The sequence below is a fragment of the Pelobates fuscus genome, chromosome 5 (genome assembly GCF_036172605.1).
Source record: "Pelobates fuscus isolate aPelFus1 chromosome 5, aPelFus1.pri, whole genome shotgun sequence".
Taxonomy (NCBI): Eukaryota; Metazoa; Chordata; class Amphibia; order Anura; family Pelobatidae; genus Pelobates; species Pelobates fuscus.
Genome location: NC_086321.1, coordinates 72,833,445 through 72,849,543, shown reverse-complemented (window position 1 = coordinate 72,849,543; position 16,099 = coordinate 72,833,445). Strand labels below are relative to the sequence as shown.

Genomic DNA, 16,099 nt, shown 5'->3' with positions numbered 1-16,099 from the left:
TCCCGGGAAGATCGCTTGTATGGAAGCGGAAAGGAGTCCAATTATTCTGGCTAGTTGTCTGACCGTGAGTATTGGACGAGCCAATGTTCTGCGGATCTCCTTCTTGATGATTTTTATCTTTGAGGGTGGTAGGCTTAGGGTCCCTAAGACCGCCCCTATCTCGAATCCTAGGAATTCTAAGGACTGGGAGGGGACTAGTACCGACTTCTCCCAGTTGATTAGAAATCCCAGGTTTTGTAAAAGTGTTATTGCCCAATATAAGTGTTGTTGTAGTAGTAGGGTGTCTTGTGCCATGATCAGCATATCGTCCAGATATATGATCATGCGAACCCCTCTGCTGCGTAGCAGCGCAACCACTGGTTTTAACAGTTTTGTAAAGCACCATGGTGCTGATGATAGGCCAAACGGTAGGCACTGGAACCTCCACGTCTGAGAGTCCCAGCGGAATTGAAGGAGGTGTTGACATTCCTTCGCAATGGGGATGGTGAGATATGCATCTTGGAGGTCTAGCTTGACCATCCAATCCCCCAGCCTGAGAAGATCTCGTAGGCAATGAATCCCTTCCATTTTGAAATGGTGGTATCTTACAAACGTATTGAGCGGGCGTAGGTTGATCACTGGTCTTACCCCACCGCCTTTCTTGGGGACCAGGAACAGGTTGCTCAGGAAGCCAGGGGAGTGAGGTGCGACCTGATAGATCGCTCCCTTCTCCTCCAGTGCTCTGATTTCCTTCGACACGAGTTCTCTGTCCCGTGGGGTGAACACCATCCGCCTTGGTATTACGGATTGGGTTGGGTCCTTTACGAATTCTATGTGGTACCCTGTTACTGTGTTGAGAATCCAGGCATCGGACGTGAGTCTGCCCCCCACGTGTGAGGTACGAGAGAGGGAAGGGGGGAAAGCACTTACCATAAGGTCGTCGGCCGTATGTGGAACCCCTGTGTCCTCTGGGCTGCCACGATCTGCCCCTGACCGGGAAGAAAGGTGCGGGGGTTCTGGTCTCCGTCTGCGGGAACCTTGGAGTAGTGGGGCCTCGGTAGCCCCGATGGGAGCTCCGTGATGGGCGGCTGGACAGGCGGCCCTTGTACCTGCCAGCCCCTCCAAAAACCTTTGGGGAGAACACCCGTTTCAGGTTTGTTTGTGCCTTATCTATGGCTGTAAATGTGCTCACGTAGTTGCCCAGCTCTTTTACAAAATTGTCTCCGAAAAGGAGGCCTTTTGCCTGGGGTCCAGGCTCGGTTATGGCCATGTTGACCAGTTTAGGGTCTATTTTCATGAGAATTGTTTTCCGCCTCTCAGTACTAAGTGCGGCATTGGAGTTGCCGATGAGGCAAATAGAGCGTTGCGCCCACTCTCGGATCTCTAAGGGATCTAGTGGTGCACCACCTGAGAGTGTCGCTTCGACTAAGTCGAAGATTTTTGCGCTGGGGCCCAAGGAGTCAAGCACCTTGTCCTGGCAGTGGCGTAAGGAGTAGTCCAGCCCTTTTTTGGCTTTCCAGCCTGCTTTACCCAGGAACTGGGCAATCTTAGGGTCCACCTCCGGTGTGGCGCAAGCCATATCGGGGACCGTTGGGCGTGGGCACTCTGCTCTTAACTTATTCCTGGTTGTTTTATCCAGGGGCTTCCTGATCCTGGCCGCTATATATTGGGCCACATGGTCAGCTGGGAACCAGTCTGAAGACCTAGGATGTTGGAGGTCGTCTGGGTTAAATAGGGGCTCACCCTGAGGGTCTAGGATGATGGAGTCATCCGTGGACCCTTTACCCTTAGCTGGTGTGATTGCCAGGTTGCGCTCAGGGGAAGAGTTCCCTGATTCCAAAGAGCCGATTTCTTCGGACTCACTCATTACCTCCTCTATGTCCGAACCAGAGTCGGATGTCTCTGTCTGGGCTTTTGCCCATTTCCACGTCCTCACCGTTTTTGCCCGGCGGGTGGCTCTCTTACGTGGGGGCCCCACGTCCTCAGTAGTGACAGGGCGTGACCTGTCCGTCATGCTGGTTTTGGAGGTGTGTTTGCCCGTATGGTGGGTCTTTTCCGTAGCCTTACGGCCGCTGAGGGGCGCAGGCTTGTCAGTTTGGGCCTTGGGGCGGAGGCCGCTGGGGTTGTTGTTAGACGCCAGTATGGCGTTACTAATAGATTGTGTCAGGTTCTCTGACATCGCCCCCATTGCCGTGAAAATGGCTTGGGTGACCGATTTGGTCATGGTGGCATCCAGAAGCGAGTGAAACTCCTCCGAGTTCAACTGCTCCATGGATGCCATGTCCTCTCTCTATGGTGAGCATGGACGTGTTAACTGGGACATGTGTATGGTGTCCTTGCTGATCTCAGTGGGTGTGGAAACCCCTTGGTCCCTGGGGTGCTGCATTATAGGCAGGTTATACAAAGTTCTTGGGACGCTGAGTTAGTAAAACAGGTATGTTAGGGTATATTGGATGACCCAGTAAATTTGCCCCAAACTGTAAAAAGGTGTGTGGAAAAAAAGGAGCTATCCCTTTAAACCCTGTGTAGGGAAAAGGCAGAAGTAACTACTTGGGCAGTGAGCTCTGCTATTTGCAAAGGGGATTAAGGCACAAACAAAGGCTGTCAGCTTACCGAGTGTTCCCTCCGGAATGGCCGCCAGGGAGCACTGGTAAGCTGCCAGCCAATGCCGATAGCCAATCCCTGAGCGTCCGCCCTCAGATACAGGGGGCGGGCGGAGAAAAAGCGCGGCAAGGACCAGCCAGACTGCTGGAAAATGGCCGCCGCGCCGTGCGACCGTTATTGCGCATGCGCGAGCGGTCTCTGGGTTCAGAGCGCTCGCGCCGGTAACGGCCGCCGCGATTCGCAGGAGGATGGAGTAGAACGGGTAATAAACTACCCGGGGAGGTGTGGGAGGGGGGTTAACCGCCGGAGGGGGGAGGGAAACCCCAGTGCAGTCCTCTATCTGCACCAGGCGCCGATAGGCACCGGTCGGTAGCAGAGCAGAAGGATTAACATATCCCACACATAGGATTAAGACATGTAAATAACATAGAAAATAACATTAAAATTAAAGACATCAGTAAATTAACAATCTAAATAAGTTGCTCTGAGGAGAGCTAAAGTTAGATGGTACTTAGCTGAGGCAGCAGCAAAGAAAGAGGGAAAGGAAAGGTCACATGAGTAGTTATAGATAGAAGGACTGTTCCTATTGGCTAAGGGTATAATGTTGTGTTAACCCTTGGAGAACCTGTTAAAACTTTTTTCTATGAATGTTTATACCTTCTCTTTGCTGCTGAGGTATAATAAAGAAAGAGATAAGCATAATATGAGCCTCCGTGTCCTTTAATAAAATTGATTTTCTCCTGCTCTGTTACAGCCTGCAAGATAATCATGTGTGAAATTAAAGTTAAATTAACAGAGGAGGAGATAAGATCATCTAAAGTAAACACACGGTGCTATACGATCTGATTGAAAATTAAATCTTTTGTTTCATGTAGGCGGTGTGAATAACAGGCAGGAGGTGTGGCAAGGGCTGCATAAAGAGAAACAAAATTGATTAATCTTCTAAAGTGAAGATAATTGAGCAGTAAGACTGCAGGGGCATGATCTTTACACCACAAGTGCTTATTTCAGCTAAAATTATTTTGGTGTCTATTGTATCCCTCTAAAACAATGTAGGAGTGTGGAGATACAGAATGATTGAAAATAAAAAACATCAATAACCACATATCATCTCAATGAAAAGTCAATAAAGAATGGCACATACGTGTCATGATTTTACAGCACCCTCAGAACATATGCATGTATGTAAAAGGAGATTTTGTCTAAAGCAAAGGAAAGGTTGTTTTTCTTAACGATAAGAACAATAGGAATTCTCTGCTTGAAGAAGTGGTTTTATCAGAGTCTATAAAGATGTTTAAGCAGCAACTGGATGAATACTTGCAAAAACATAATATTCAGGGATATAATAATTACTATTATTTTTTTTTTTAAATGTAGGGTAACAACTAATTGATCTATAGAGAAATCCGACCTCCATTTTGGGGTCAAGAAGATTTTTTCCTAGTTTGATGCAAAATTGTAAAGTGCTTCAAATTGGGCTCAACAGCAAAAACAGATGTAAGAAAGGTTGAACTTAATGGATGCAAGACTCTTTTCAGCATATGTAACTATGTAATATAAAAATTGTACAGATCGGCAAAGGAAAACCTGTGACTATAATTTCCAGGTAATTTCCCAAATTCTTTACAACCCTACTGACTCAAGGCAGACAAATCAACCAAATAAAGCAATTTGCTGAGGCTGACCAGAAACGCATGCCAAAAGTTCTTGTGTGGATAATAAAATGAAGGCATTAATCAAAAGATAAACCGTTAAGGTTTCTCAGAGCTCAGTATGTTATATGTGGCTCAGAGGAGTTTCCAAAAAAACTTCTTGAGTTTTCTTAGCACTCGGATTTCTGTGCCTGGTTGAAAAATTACTGTATGCCCTTGTAGTGGTAAACACAGCAATATCTCAAGACTCCGATGGCATTTAACTTATTGTAAAGTTTTGTTTTTTTGGTAAATTACTCCACTGTGCCATTTGAAAGGAACAGTACGGTAAGCTTTTGGTTCAAATAAAGTGGAATGAGGATAATGAGACATATCAGTAGATACTCTATTTATTCGCACAAAACTGGATTCTATTACCTGAATTTCTTTCTAATTATTACAAGTTATATATGGTTCACAGTGCCCCTCTACCTATATCGATATGACGCCTAACGTCATTTAATGTTCTGGCAGTGCCACGTCATCACTGCGACCCGGTCAGAATCCACCTTAATAAAAACAAAAGAAAAAGACCTTTCACCTTGCTTCCTTGAGCTTCTGGCAAAGACATCTCTAATGAGACAGAGATGGGTAACTTTTATATACACCCCTATTTACTTATTAACCCTTAATAGGGAATACATGGGATGGGCGGCAGCATTGTGGCTGATGTGTTCTGTGGTCATTGCTGCCACCCAGGAGTGATGGGAGTGAGCGTAGGACTTATATTTTTGTATTTGTATTCACTTTTTGTACCACACAGCTTTGTTACAAAGTCTGTCTCTGTCTCATTAGAGAAGTATTTGCCAGAAGCTCAAGGAATCAAGGTGAAAGGTCTGTGTAGGACCCGCCTAGGGGAGTCTGCCTTGACGTTGGCAGGCGGGCATTCCTTCCAATAGCCATTAGAGTAACTAAAATAAATATACATAGGGATTCAGGAGAGAGAGCGCAGGTAACTTTTTCTTTTGTTTTTACTGTATGTATTGCAGCTGTTCTGTACTGTGGTCGTTGCTGCCGCCCAGGAGTGATGGGAGTGAGCGCAGGACTTGTCTTTTCATATTAGAATCCACCTTTGTGTTTAAATAAAGTTTTAGCCTCATTGTCATTGCCCAGTTGAGGTTTCTTCTTGCTTCCTCGTATAGTGAGTTATATGTTTCCTGATTTTCTGGTTATTCAATTTTGGCTTATTTATGGACTCTTCTAACCTCTTTAATCCTGACCTGGCTAGTTATAAAGTATTTCCGGTATCCTAATCTTGTCTAGTTTACATCTATGCTTTCTCTCTTTTCTACATTAAACCCAGCCACTCTAAGTTGGATAGTGTAGCCATGACACAAACACATGCTCTGTAGCACATCCTCACTTACCGACCAATTTGTTTTACAACATAGACGTAACTCGTAAGAACGGAAGTCGGTCGGTGAGAAGTGCCTGTATTGTATATTGTGAGGGGGGAAGGAGAGGGGGGGGCAGTGTCTCTATAAATGCTGTGCTTTTTGCATTTATTTCACTGCTTGTGTACCCCAACCTTCTTGCCACCTATCCCATGTTTACTCTCCAGACATTTTGTGAAAACAGTGCTCAGACTATGCGATTGTGATTATGTTGCCAAGAAAGTGGAAATGCTCAAAATATTGTCAGTCCTACAGTATCTACAATTTTTGCATGTAATATGTCTTACAGAAACCAGCTTCCTATCTCAAGAGAAATATCAGGGTTCAAGCAAAGCAGCTGCTTCATTTATGTATCTAGTTACAGCCTGTGGAGTGTCACCGGAGTCGTATATTAAATAAAATACAGCTGGAAAATACCCCCCCCCCTTATTTCACCACTCTGTATTTCTGCTGGTTTATATCACTGACTCCTGGATTTGGACTTAAGTATAAGTCATAATACAGGCATACAGGTTTTTTGTTTTTTTTTGCCATTTACTGAAGTGATCCTTTATAATTTACAGTAATAATTCTTATATGTGCGTATTTAGGAGCAAAAATCGTTTACTGGAAACAAACTAGAAAGTGCTCACGTGAGCCCTCAGATCAATCTGTCTCGTGAATGCAGATATATTTGTTTCGAGTATAACGAACTAGCGTCTCCACGCATTTATTAACAAAACACAACCCAAAGGGTTACCTGCAGATCATCTCATTCTAACTCAAACGTACACTTAAATAACAGAGGTTTTTAGTATCACTTATTTGGCCTTTAGATGGTAAGGTCACATGCCAATGTTAAGGCAAACCTCTTAAAACCTTGCTGCTTTCAGTTAAAAGGTAAAATCTATGAGACAGATGTGGGTATTCTTAACCACCCCACCATTGTGTAGGGCAGAAGTAGGCAGCCACGCATCAGGGGAGATGTGGTCCACAACATCTGGAGTGATGAAGGTTTCGTCACCCTGATCTAGGGGGACCAACCTTAAAGAGGGAACCCATGTGCACACATACAACAGAATGCATCTACCGGTATTTTCTCTCTGAGCAGTCTTTTTGTCATTATACACAAGGTCCAGTCAAACATAACCCCCACCATGCCCCAATTTCTTATGTCACAATTCTGTACATCTAAGGTAAACAAAACAAAGACATACAAAATATTTTGTTGTGTTTTTTTTCCATTAGCATTTTTTTTTTTCAATCTAGTATTACTTTGTTAAAACACAGGACTATCAATGTACTAGAGATTCTAGAGGGAAAAGTGAAACAGAAACATTTAAGATGTGTACAAAGGCTAGAGAAGCAATGAAAAAAGAAAAAAACAACAACATTTACTTTCTTCTTTTCCGCAATATAAATAACAAACAATAAACCCATGTAGCAAGGAGTGCATTACACGTTCTGTAGTCTTCCAATAAACCAATTATGTGGTTAAACCTTGCAAGCACATGAAGGTACATGCAGTTTTGGAGAATCTATTGTCAATGGAGACAAAAGAAACATTACAAAGCCATCTAGTGATTGAAGAATCCAACATCTTTGGATACAAATGCACTTTAAATCCTTTTGATGACGATCACAAAAGCATGTCTAATGTAATAAAAGTCCACAGGAATAGTCCTGTACAATCTAAATAAGCTTGGAACTATCCATTACACGAGACACGATGGGGTCATTACACTAATGCTCAACGTGACAGGCTAAAAGGTTAAACGTTGCATGGTTTTCGAAAACAGCTTTAAAAGGGTTAAAGAATCCCAATAATTTAAGTGCATAGAGTAGTGCAAGGAATTACGTTAATTTCAAAAATGTGATCAAACCATAACAATTCGGTCATGGAGATTTTTTTTATTTTTCTGAATTTATAGCACACTGCATGTGAATTCTTCTTCAATTACAGTGTTTTAATACTCCTATGAGCAACTTCTGGTTTACACATATAAAATAACGCTGCATATAAAATGAACAGATTTACTTTAAATATGCCGGGGTTACAGAGGGGGGCCTGGAAACATTGGCAAGCAAAAATAAACTTGCAGATTTGTGTGTGATGGTTCCTCTCAGGTGGCAAATGTGATGTATGGGCTTGACAAATAGGGGCGACTGTGTATTAAAGGTGTGATATCATTTATCCTGCAATCTCCATCAGTATGACTTGTGCAGTGTGAAGGTCCATCCGCAGGAATTTGTGGCTCAGGCTCTAATTCCCACGACTCTGCTGCCACCAATGGAAATAGGCATTTGTTATGAATGTCCTGAGCAATGTGTCATCACAGCCTAAGGCCACTGCATACACCTCCACAATACATACTCATCACAGTCTGGCAGCAGTTGAGTCTCCCATCAAATAACCTAATTTACAAATCTATTAAAAACACTGCTCCAGTCTAACTATCGTGATACACAACTAATCGGTTCATTCTTGCATGTCTGGCTATTTCCTTCAAAATTTCTCAAGGACTGCACATTCCTAAGGAACTCCCTTCCCTGCTCCATTAGACTGTCACCCAGTATCCAGTAGAAAAGAAAAATCACTGAAATCTCACATCTTCAAGAAGGCATATCAGGTTCCTTCCTCACCTTCTCACATGCAACTGTGCCATCTAATAAAATAAACCTTCGTTGTAAACTCTTCTAGCAAGCTACTCTTCCATTACCTGAAATACATCTTTGCCTTTTCTCGTGTCCCCTTAGAATGTAAGGAAAAGAAGGACTTAAGTAGGGAGACATTGTCAGGTTGCTAAACTTGTGGGGGGTAACCCCTATGTTAAAGTTGCAAAATTTTGCGCCCTTAGAATGTAAGTATGAGCAGGGCCCTTCGTTCCTGTGTGTTCAACACGTCTTGTTGCAACTACTTGTTTGTTAGTCTACCTGTGGAGTTTGTTGGTGTTTTATAAAATAATAATAATATTAATATTAATAGGAGTACTGCAGGTATAGAGAGCATTGAGATGGCAGACCCAAAACAAATCTACACGGTGTTAGGCTAGTCAAGGTTAATTCTTGCTTCATGCCTCTTTCTTGCAGAACTGTGCCAACAAAAATTGTGCTGTGAGGCAACAGCCCGCAACCTCTTTATGTTAGTGGAACAGGGAACGATTGCCCACCTGTTCCCCTTGCAAGCCCTTTCCAAGAATCATACTAGCACTAATGTAAAGGACTGCTATTCAAAGCAATGATAACTATCCATAAACTGGTAAATATGGTGGTAGAAAACAACAACAACAGTAGTGCAAAGCTGCGCCAAAGTATATCAGTGTAGACTATAGGAAATAAAACAAGTATATAGATAGAGCATATATATAAAAAGTAACTGCATATAAATAAGTCCAAGATAGTTTGAAGTTGCACTCTAGCAATGAGTGTCTTTTAAGGTGCTTTTGGTGATTGGGTGTCCTCACTGTTTATAGTAGTTCGATTATTCTCGTAATATGGAAGACACAAATAAGAGACCGATCGTATAGACTGTGTTGGTCAATATATGTGAGAATATGAATATATATATTAAACTCACATTTAGGAGAGCTATAGCCAGCTCAGGTATAACAGGCGTACAGCGGTATGATCCCCGCTTATGGGATATATGGGTGGTTGTCTTCTGGAGGGAATGATGTCCAACTCTCAGGAAAGGGATATATAAAGACAGCTGATAGTGCTCTCTATTAAAATGATAACTGCAGTGACAGATATTTGTCTTCCACTGAAATGTCCATATCGGGTCTGGAGAGTGGAGAGGCCCCTCTGCTTTGCAAGCGTTCACACACACTTCCGGCCGCTCTCAGATCCTCTCTGCTCGCAAGTCCCAACCCAGAGCAAACCCAGTGGTGTCCATTAGACACAGGGTTAAATGTACACCATAATCACAGACTGCTCCAACATCATACAAATCCTATATAAAGAATAAGCCCGGAGATGAGAAAATGATCAGTGATCTCCAAATAATGCTCAGATACTTGAAAGTACCAGCTGATGAGAAAGGGGAAGATATGACAGTCCAATCTTCCCAATAGCAAAATTGTTGATGTTGATGTATGGATCTGAGCTGAAAAACATTTTATAGAACATTACAAAACCATCCCCCAACTTTATTATTTTAACTTCAACAAATTACACAGCCTTATATTATTGTTATATCATTAACTAAATGCTATAGCAATGCTTAGCCTCACAGACTGATAGGTGTTAGCAGATTTTTGTTTGTGTTAACTGGATAAATAAACAATGCTAAATGAAAAGATCACACGATTTTGAGTGCAAAGTATTATATGTAAATGACAAAATAACACTAGATAATATTTAAATGAAGCATTGACAAAGCCCAGAAGCCATGAATCCTACAAATGGCAATGCTTGTGCTTAGATGTCTAAAATGTGTTTGTAGACTCCAGTGGAAACATATTTTGTCATGCTGGGGGGTCCAATGTATGTTTTTTTTTGTCTACAAGATGTTAAATACACTTGTCACCAAAATCTGGGAAGACATTAAGCTGTCATTTGTCAGAGATTATACCAATTAGAAGGTTGCTCCATCTTAAACGTGAATAATAGGAGTTGAAAATAATCATAACCTCTTGAGTGTAATACTTTACACTAACTTTCCAAAATGAAGGATGTCTTGAGAGGGCTGTAGCTAGACACAATGTAATGTCACTAGCCACTCAATGGCTTGCCCTAAAAACTTTAAGACTGAGTTTTTACATTGAGTTTTGAGTTTAGAATAAACCTGTGGTGAACAGGAAACAGTCCAGGATGTCCAGAGTGCACAGACATTTAAATTATGGGAGTACCAATTCCTGTCAGCAAAAATATTAGTACAAGGAATTTTTCTAAATAAAACTACAGAAGCCCAGAGAGGCCATGCATTTTTAATATATTTTACTTGTTATCTGTAATCTGTCATGTGCTCTCGGCATGCCAAATTTCCTGGTCTAAAGCTCCCCTTTCTTCTCTTATATGTTATGATCATTAAATACCCAAGGTCCAAAATACGGTGGCCTTACTGCACAAATTCAGGACCATGGCCAGTCCAATCCTCTGCTTAGAGCCTGACCCAATAAAATGTAAAATATTAGCTGAAATGTGCTGAATGCCTACCTTCCAAAACATTTAAACGCAGACAGTAAAATCATGACAAATAAGAGGAAGATTAACTACAGTCTAGGAAAGATTAAGTGCATTAACCATAATTCTGCCAAGCTTGTGTATTATAACACCTAAGCCACATCATTACACCTGCTTTATGTTTTCGTTGCAGGTCGTCTTCTGCACTGTATCTCATTTTTGAAGCATAACTATGGGAATACACAGTAATAAATTCCGAGTAAGATTTGCAGCTGTACGGGGTAAATATCATTCATGGGATGTGTCTAATTCTAATTTGCCAGCATCAGTATGGGGTGCTAAATACATGCTTTCGCATCACCACAAAACTGAGATAGCAGCTTGCAAACTATGTTTGCTTTTAAAATACCACCTTCAATCAAGATTTAGGAAATGTGTTAGAAAAGTAAAGTCTGAAAAGTAAAGGGTAAAGGAAGTTGGGTAAAATTATGCAAAAACTGTGAAACTGTGTATCCAGAAATGTAGAGACATAGAATTGTACGGGAAGTCAAATCTCCAGGGCTGCCCCCATTCGAATGAGCATTGGAAGTTGGAGTGAAAGCAGAGCACAGATGAAGGTCACTGGTAGCGCAGAAAAATACTGAGTTGTGTCTTCTGATTAGAGATAATTATGCGGTATCCAATTAGAGATGGTTTCCTTCCTTTTACTGATCATATAATCCCTGTTTGCCATCAGCACAGGTTCCTATTTTTTTCTTTTTTATATCCTGACCTCTGAAATATTGGTTTTAGCCATTTCTTCTGCCTTCTGGCCAATTTTACCTCCTGGCATGGCTGACAGTTATTCTGTCTTGTGTATTGCCATAGAGAAGAGTTGTAAAAAAAATATGTGTGAGACAAGGATTGTAAACAGAATCCTAAAAGAAACATAACGTTAGTGTAAGTTTTCACAGATGCAGAAGTGTAAGAAGAGTGCAAGGTACGGACAACAATCTTGGCAGCCAAAGTCATTGCAGTCTGCAAGGGGATGTGGGCAGTGCAGGTATTTGCCAGAGTGTTCAAAGACTGGGTTTACGAGGTCTCTCCAGAAAGTATTTAGCCATGTTACATGAAAAATAAAGACATTTATTGAAGATACAAGAAACATTGTACATAGGACAATAATGCCTCAGTCCCCTTCAAAGTTTGCACTTTGGGACCTCACACAGTTCTCCCGGGCAACTCTTCAACGACTTAAAACACTCTGCAAAATCCTTTGTTGGAACTGCCATGAGCTGCCTCGTCATATTTACCTAAATCTCATTGATGGTCATCTCTAACCTTTGAAAGGGAATTTTAGTTTTGGGTAGAAGTCAGAAGTCTCCAAGCGCCAAATCTTTCAACAGATTCCCGACCATCTTTGAAGCTTTGTGCTACACTTTTGGTTTCCACTGCACTCACTGCATCGCCCTTGAAAGCCTTCTGAATCATCCAAATAGCTTACATGGAGTAATGTTTAAAACAAAATTTGATGCCGATTTGTTTCTCTACTCGCTCATTAATTTTGAACGAGATGGCCACACATTCTCACCCAACATCTAGCACCCCCACTGACTAGTGCAGTGAAGTCGTCATTGTTCACGCATTCCAGTTCACTCTACTTGTCTGCCAGGTAGCATCAACGTTGTGTAAACCGTTCTCGTTATATTTACAATTGCTAGACTTGTTCTGGAAAGATCTGTAGGTTGTAGGTTTAGGGGATTGGGTTGATGGTAGCAACAAAAACTGTCTGAAAAATTGAGTTTCCAGAAGACAGCAAATATCTGGTTGCAGAGGAGAGACACAGGGCAATAATCGGGTTCCATCCTGAGGCATTTGGATGTCAAAATAGTGAGTAAAAGTTATTTTTTTCTTCCTGCAGCTTGGGCAAATCAAATGGTTCATAACTCTAGCTATAGCTGGACTACAGCCCTTTAACTTTAGAAATAATTTTGTCAATTTGGACCACAAGTGTTATTTTAAAAAAGTGTGTTGCAAATTCACTATCCTTCAGATCACTTACAAATATCAGTAGAAAACAACAACCTGACTATGTCGGTCTAAAGCAGTGGACGCAATAAAATTGGGTTTCACATGTGGCAAAAAATGTATACTACTAAGTCAGTTTAGCTGAAAGTATGTACCGGTATGTATGCATCAAAACAGGGCCTTCTATAAGCCACTGATCAAGGTTAAAAAAAATAGTAGTAGTGCCTTGGCTGAAAAAAAGTTGGGAACCACTGCTGTAGAATAGTCACCTTTTTAATATTGGTTTTCACATAGAGCCAATTTATTTTCTTGAACTTTACAGTAGGAATATATCACAGCAAGTTATTGACGGACAAAATACATATTGGCATATACAAGAGGGTAAGAGCTAACTCACCTTCCCAGAATTCACAATATGAACCCTGTAATACTATATAATTTTTACTAGACTAAACAGATCTATGGGGATTAATTACATTTACTAGCCACAATCTTTAACTAGCCATCTGATCTTCCTTGTAAAGTCCTCTTTCTTCTCTATCCTTATTCTGTTCCTAACCTCCTTCTTCCAACACCAGCTCCACTTCCAGTATCTCTTATGTTTTGAATGTAATCTCTGCCTGCCTTTTCTTAATTGGCAGTGCTAGCAGTAATCGATTTGGTCATAATGTGTTGATTTTTTTTATTGATTTTTTTTACATGCACTGCTTGTTTAATACTTTGTTTGTTTCATGGATCATCTTTAATACTAACTATGCATTTGCAGTAATAACAAGATTACAAAGAAACAACAAATAACAAAAGTAACAGCGTGTGAGCAACAAAGAATTTAACGCAAAAGTAGAACACATAAAAAATATATACAATACCCATTGGTACGACAAAATGGAGGAACTGAGACAATTTGAAGAATTGACACTGTTGGCTCAAGGCCGAACCCAAACACATGTAGACACATGGACACATGCCTTTTCAGGAAGACTTTTAACAAGTACTGACAACTATAGACACCTGATAGGAGCTTCATGGGACGACGACGAGGGAATACACAGGGGCTGCGCTGCCTTCGGATGGGTTCGTGGCCTACAGGATGGGAGAGCATTTCATAATTTTGAGTTCCGAGGCCTCCTTATTTCACATCTAATATTGTTTTGCAGCATTCTGACCCTCAAAACAAAGCAATAAACCTATCATATATATAGGATGATTGAATAGATAGTTTTAGGACATTGCTTGATGAACCTGCCACAGAACTCTAGCACACAGTTGATAAGGACGTTTTCTGGTTATAGTGTTAGATCATATTAAAGTTTTTTTGAAGACTACCGATTGACTTGTCCAACCTCAATTTTTGTAAAACTAAACAGAAGGCCTTCTGTGGCTAGAAATAAGGTTGTATATAGGGAACTGCTTGTCCTAATGTGTTCATTTTATTTCACTTGTTGGAAACAAAAAAATATATAAATTTACAAAATAAATATATATGTATATATTTACATACATAGTGTGTATGTGTCTGTTCGTGAGAGTGTGTGTGTGTGTCTTCAGCACTTACCTTTCTCCAGCGTCGGACTCCCTTGGCGCTGGGGATCCCTCCGCCTCTCAGCTCCGAAAGCGCATGCGCGGCAAGAGCCGCGCGCGCATTCAAACCGCCTATAGGAAAGCATTACTCAATGCTTTCCTATGGACGTTCAGTGTCTTAGAATCGCGGAAGCTCCTCTAGCAGCTGTTAATGAGACAGCCACTAGAGGCTGGATTAACCCTTCAGCTGCAGGGTTAAAACTAGAGGGACCTGGCACCCAGACCACTTCATTGAGCTCATGTGATCTGGGTGTCTGTAGTGGTCCTTTAAGTGTGTGTGCATCTGCATGCACTGGCGTACCATGTGTTGCGGCCCCGGCCCGCGCAGAGTAAGCGCGGGGGGGGGGGGGGGAGGGGGCATAGATCAATTTTCGCTCCGGGGCCCCATGGGTCATGTGTACGCCACTGATAATTACATATGTGTAAACAGACGCAAAAAACAGTGGGCTAACTGTAAATATTCAGCCGGTATAGTTAAATAATAAGCTTTTCCTTTAAAAATAAAGCATGACCCTTTCACATTAATTTAAATTTATCCGCCAAGAAGCCTGAGTAAATATAAGAATCGCAACTTATACCCTACATGGGTGTAATATAAAGTTGTTTATTAAAGCACGAACATTTCTTTGACTGCAGTTAATAAATAATGTTCTCTCTAGATAACAGACAATTAATTACACAAAAAGGCTGAGCGGAGAGATATCCAAGCTACAACAGTCTCCTACGTGGACACTTTGTATGAACTCCGAAAGGGATATTGATTGTACTGTTCTCACATCAGCCTTAAAATTAGCCTTCAATATACAGATCATCTGAAAATATTAAATATAAAATATTCCTGTAGGCTCCGTATCTCTTCCAGCAACAGAAGATGTATATTTGCTTTGCAATATTAACGTACACCCCTTTTTTTATTGCAATTAAAGTGTTAATATCATTTTATGGGAATGACATCCACTAAATAGGCAGCGAGATATACAATGTCTACAAGAAAAGCAGTGTTGGTTATGAGATAGAAATGAACGGAAAATCCACTGACGTAAGTAGGAATACTTCACACATGAACAAAGTGGAGCTTCGTAAAAAAAAAAAGGTGGTCTTCTATGTGCAGTGGTAATGCTGGAACAACGCAGAGCAGAAACGCAACATGTCAGTGCTGTGTATATTGAGCTGAACAACACAGCAGAAGGATGAAAACCAGCTTCTGTGTGGAGTTTACACTGCCCAGGTTGAGGTTTAACAGACTGAGACTATTAAAGTTTACACTGAATTACTTCACAGATTACATTTGTATATGCTGCTTCTATATGCATGTATTTGCTTTCAGTATACTACATTGCTTTCAGCTTCTTTCTTGTCCATGGCTAGTAATTACGATGCTGGGCACCAAACTGCAGAGTAAGCTCAGAGTATATCTACGGTCGTATAGATAGATCTGGCACTACCGGTCTCCCTGTGTCATCTCTCTACAACATCAACACATCAGTCACTTTGCGTCTTCATCACAGGCAAATGCTATACTCTAGACTGGTGTTTGGTCTAATGCATTTTGTTATAGCCTAAGCGATTCTGTTCCATATTCTTCTCTCTAGTTTACTCATCAGTTTCCATGCGTCTTTAATTTGCATTTTTCCCACCTGCATTGACTCTAAATTCTTTATTCATTACGATCTCGGATATCTTTATTTTAGCAACAATTTAATATTTCGGCCCAGTACTGGACTTCCTGTTCTTCTGTAA

The 16,099-nt window shown here is 41.3% G+C and overlaps 1 protein-coding gene across 2 annotated transcripts in view; it reads right to left on the bottom strand.

Annotated features, from left to right (window-relative positions):
- The window catches only part of WDR70 (WD repeat domain 70), a 276,550-nt gene that overhangs the window by 99,328 nt on the left and 161,123 nt on the right, over nt 1–16,099 (bottom strand). The window lies entirely within an intron of this gene.